The sequence below is a fragment of the Saccoglossus kowalevskii genome, chromosome 12 (assembly GCF_978046115.1).
Source record: "Saccoglossus kowalevskii chromosome 12, keSacKowa6.1, whole genome shotgun sequence".
Classification (NCBI taxonomy): Eukaryota; Metazoa; Hemichordata; class Enteropneusta; family Harrimaniidae; genus Saccoglossus; species Saccoglossus kowalevskii.
Genome location: NC_140652.1, coordinates 20,837,149 through 20,842,531, shown reverse-complemented (window position 1 = coordinate 20,842,531; position 5,383 = coordinate 20,837,149).

Genomic DNA, 5,383 nt, shown 5'->3' with positions numbered 1-5,383 from the left:
GCGATTATGTGACAGGACTCAGATTTGTCACCGAGCCGCTCCTTTTGTTGGCTTCTAGTTATTTAAAACACACTAACGATTGACGACAACAACCTACTTATGCCCCCGTGTCTATTGTTACCGGTATTAATGTCATCGTCATGGAAACGTCAAAGAGTTGTCGAGATTTCATATTAAAGTTAGAAGAGCCCTTTTTTCCATGAAGTGGTTGACGCGCGCTAACAGGTGGGTGGCTACTTCTTGTTTCCAGGCGACGAGCTGGAGGTGGCCTGGAGCGTTTCTATGGAAACCACTTGGTACAAACTACAATTCACACATGTAATTTCATTACAGATGATATTCTACATGATATTTGTCCCGGGTGTCATAACTCGTCTGTTGGTTGGCAGGAAAATGAAGAAGTGTGTACTCGTACCGGATGAATAACTATCTATATCACATGATACGTCAGTCACATGATCGACGAACAGAAAAATTCTTATCTTTCGCTATTTATATATCAATTCCAAAACATGAAGCATCTGCCTAAATACTGCATTTCACAAAACTACTAATTATCTGTTCACTCACTTTGAAGCGCCGTAATCGTCGCGCCGCATCGTATTCCATATCATGGGTCCCTTGCAACGTATACAACGCGTGTAAAATAACATGTTTGTTTACACGAAATTCGAACGCAATGAACACCATGTTACCCACTGGAAGTGATACAAGAGCGCGTTGGAAGTGAATATTAAATTCTGCCAATTTGGTGGCGCGGCGATGAACAGGAAAGTTTCATATGTTTACCCATAATACTCCGCCGTGTCGGATATTTATGTAAGAAGTCAATTTCCAAATTCGCTTTGTCACCGACGCTATAATATCTCCAAGATATTCATATATAAATCGTTTGCGTCGATTAACAAAACAAATCTATCGAGGAATCAGCCTTAAATTTGATCTACATGAAGTCATTTTCTTCCCCAACTCCCAAAATAACTCCAGTGGCTTGGCTGCACACAGGCGGGGATATTTCTTATATATATCCGGTTGCGTCGAAGCATAAATACAAGAATTTGATACCTCGAATAAAAAAAAACTGTTAAACAAGCTGCACTTTGATTGGTATGACTGTTGAATGTTGGGTTTTAGTAGCCAATCAGGAACAATCTTGTAAGTAGCTTCGCAATGACTTCCTATCCTCAGCAGTTCGTGAAACAGTCACGTGTATTCAGTTACGTTTATATATGCCTCATTGAACGAGTTTTATCCACACTAGACTGCCTTTTATTCGGTAACTTAAAGCGGGAGGGTCGTCACCTGCGCACGCACGGGAATTGAGTCCGAAGCGACGATAACAACATACGCCAAAAACACAAAGGCTCGTGGGTAGACGCATGTTTGTAAACAATAACACGTTACGGACACATGATGCATGCGCAGATGACGACTCCGCCGCTTTAAATAACACGTCAGCGCAAAGTACTACACCACGTTATGTCCGCACTACGAAGCCTTGCTTTCTCAGTCTGGGACACAAAATATTATATTAAATGTTAAGTACTATTTAAAATACTCCAGCTATTTATAAGTGTTAGTCGAGTCTCGAACTGGTATATTTGTATGACTTCAAAAGCTGACGAAAGCAAATGTTAGTAATCTGACTTAATTAAAAAAACAACAACAACTGTATCTAATATAAGATATGGACCACCTACATTTTTGTAGACACGCAACAAATGAGTTATCTGTAAAATTTTCTCCTTTTTTTAGTTCGGATATAAAAATCCCACCTGACTTCGTGAACGTTTCTGAGTTGAACTCGTCAAAGATATTTGTATTTAATAAAAGTCGGCGCCGATGCTTTAACACGTTTGTTCACAAGTGTAACGCATTGTGTTGCTGAGCAAACTCGTTCAATTAATAGAGTGTGTTTAAATGTATTCAGTACTTCAATTTATATGTCTTTTTTACGTAATTGCTCTTATGGCTAAACAAAATAAAGTATAAAGTGTCATTCGTACAGAGAAAAGGGCAATGGTACAATTGGACGCGACATATCATCACCAGACTCTCACAAGAACAAATCAGTGGTATAAAGGAAACCACCATTGCATAGCTTAATAATACCCACTTGCAGACAAGCACGTAACAAAAGAGGCCAACCTGGGGATTTTTTTTTTTCAATTTACTAAACACGATTTTGCTGGAAGCTTAGATCAAGTGAACTTTGACATGTGCTACAAATCGAGTTCATTCAGTACTTGTACTTCTACAATCAGCGCCCACTTAAATGACGTCAGTGTTGTGTCGCCAGTGTAGACATGAGAATATTTTTTAAGTACTTTAATAATTTATTTATATAGTGTATGTACATATACCATTTGTTTAACGTGCTCACGTGTGCACAAAGGGAGTACTCGCACCTGACATGTACTCCGACATTTGGTATTGTGGCACCAAAATCAGAAAACAGATTTACTAAGGATTCAGTTTTGAAAATTGTATTTACCGTGTTTTTTGTTCGGTATTGTTATTACACAAATAAACTTGAAATTAGTAAATATATGGCGCCCTCAGTGTATGATTCATGTGAGAATTGATTGTGAACTAGGACTTGTTTTGTTGACAGCGGAATTGACACCGTCAACAGTTCCCAAATGACACGTTTTTTCGAGTATTACCATAGACCCTCTAACAGATCTGTTAGAGGGTCTATGGTATTACATAACAAAATATATCTCATAAACATAGTGATAACAGTTATTTGGCAACAAATGCCGCCCACTGCCTTCCTAGCATATCTTTGAATGTGTACACAAATTCAAGGCATTGTGTTTGATATTGTTTCGATCACTGTGCAGTAACGGCAGTTATTTATCATCCGTTTTGTAATAATGTTCATAACGAATTGTCTCAACGCGATAAACACGTGGATATTTTATTGAATATTTTAAGCTGCTGACGACCACTACCAAGAGTCATTTAAGTGGATGTTCGATAGACAACCCGAAACTTGCTATGTGGATTTCACACATAAACGACTGTAACAAAACTGTTTTGCTGTCATGAATTTGTTTTCGCGTATCTGTTGACCGACTTAATTAACTGATTATTAGCGAATTGCTGTGTTATGTCTGTCATCGTGTAGGCCTATTTGAAGTTTTGGACGGAACTTGGCTCAGTGATTTGGAACTAATTACGAGATATCCGTCGCGATTCTGACAGTTGGTATTCCATAGTTATTAATGTAGTGAACGATTAATCAAAAGATATGACGTATTCAGTACTTAGTGTGATTGGCTTTATGATTGAAGGTTACGCCCTAGAGTCTTTTTACTGCTTTGTAATTGGTTAGAGTTTTGAAAATGAATAAAGAGAGTTTGAGTTGGTCTTGGCGAATACTCCACGACAGACGAGTCCGAGAGAGTCCAGGGGCGAGCCTTGAGGCAGTCCAGTCTTGGGCTAGTCTTGGGTCAGCCTTGCGAGAGTCTTGGGGATTTTTTCCCCAGGGCGCTGTGTCTTATAGAGTGCTCGATTGACCGACTAAGACGAGAGCTGAAACGTATTTCGTTGTGTGTGCCTTATTTGACTGTAAAGTTAAAGTGACTTTCCCGATCCCGTACCTCAAGGGGACGAGATAGAGAGACGAGACGAGTTTTCCCCCTGACACGTGTGGAGAACCCCGAGAGAGAGATTTTACCCCTGACATTGCTAACATTGGAAGCGATTTTTTTTATTTTAATATTTTTTTCAAACAAATAAATCAATTGCAAGATATCGATTTTTCACTACAGGTAAGGCATTACGTATTCCAATAAATTAACTAAATCCAGGTGTTTTAAAAATAACACTTCTTTAACTTATTGACAGATATTTGACATGTATTGACAATTTGTCACGTGGAATTGCATCGCTCAGACGCTAACACCTCCCTGCATTGACCGAATAAAAATGTCTGCTCCGCGGGTAGAGTACAGAAACTGCCGTAGTCATAGCAACCTGAATATAACCGAGATGTTGGACAACGTCTGTAGGAAAAGTTATTGCGAGCGAATTTCAACTTCAGACAAATCAGGTTTATTCCACCCACAGATGAGTTTTCAACCAGGAAAACCTTTCCTGCACTATTCCCTCCAAAAAAACGTTTCGTTGAAGTAACCCCGAAACAAGTTTCCAAGGTATTCTGAGTATTTGTGATTTTATGTAGAAGAATTCCATATCATAAATATTTTTACGGGCGCACTGTTGGTGTGATATATTTTCTTTATATGGACGTTTGCATCTAATAACTAATATACACACACATTTATATAATTAATCCACAGATTGGTCAATGAAACTCATGAAGCTCGTAAACCGTGACAAGAAAAGCAATACCGCTAAATTTGTATATTTGTCCAGTCAGAATTCTTATATTTTACAAAATATAAAAAAATTTAAAATTGCTCTAGTTTGCAAGATAAAATAATGCTCGCTTGTTTTGTCGTTAGTTGAATTGGTCAGCTCAGTAACTCCACAAATAGAGTGCCACACAGTCGAATAAGAAGTGCATGAGAACGGTTGCTTCTCGTTCGAAGGCGATATTGCATTTCATAAAATGATTTGGTTACCGGGAGTAATATTCAAGCGGAGGGGTCTTCGCCGTGCTCGCGCAGGAATTGAGCCATAAGCGACGATACCAACGCATGCTAAAACGCAAAGGCTCATGGGTAGTCGGTTGTTTGTGAACAACGATAAGATGTGGTCGTGTGCTGCATGGACAGGTGACGACTATCACGCTTTCGCGCCTCTTATGGTGATAACATATCTCTGAGTCAACAAGTCATAATAATGGGATCGAATAATTGTTGGTTTTGCTGCGAAGATTATAATTTCTATGTCTGCACATTTAGTGACAAAACGATTAATTAAGCTCTCGGCTGTTAGTAGTTAAGTCGGAATCTATTGCCTGCACGTGATGTAAACAACTGATTTAGTGTGTATAGACTTGTTATAAACACCAAGAATCTGAGTTCGAAGTTGCCCATTCTACTCTGGATATTTCCAATAGCCAGTATTTGACCGGTATTTTGGCCTTATTGGTTATTTTTATCTAATTTCAATGATTTCAGTATAGTTCATTTATATAATTATCCTTCAATATTCATATCATAATACATAATTATTGACAGGGATTCTCAATAAAGGATTGGCTGACCTAAGCTACGCCCAGTGGCCGCTCCTAGTAACGTTACAATGCCATGTGTAGTGTTGTACGTTGAATGTTCGTTGTGTACATGTGATACTGTTTAATAATGATGTACAATATAGGTAATTTGGAAATGTAGCCATACCATAATGATATAATATTTAACAATTTTGTACTGTTGATGTTAACCGAAAATATGGACGAATTTCC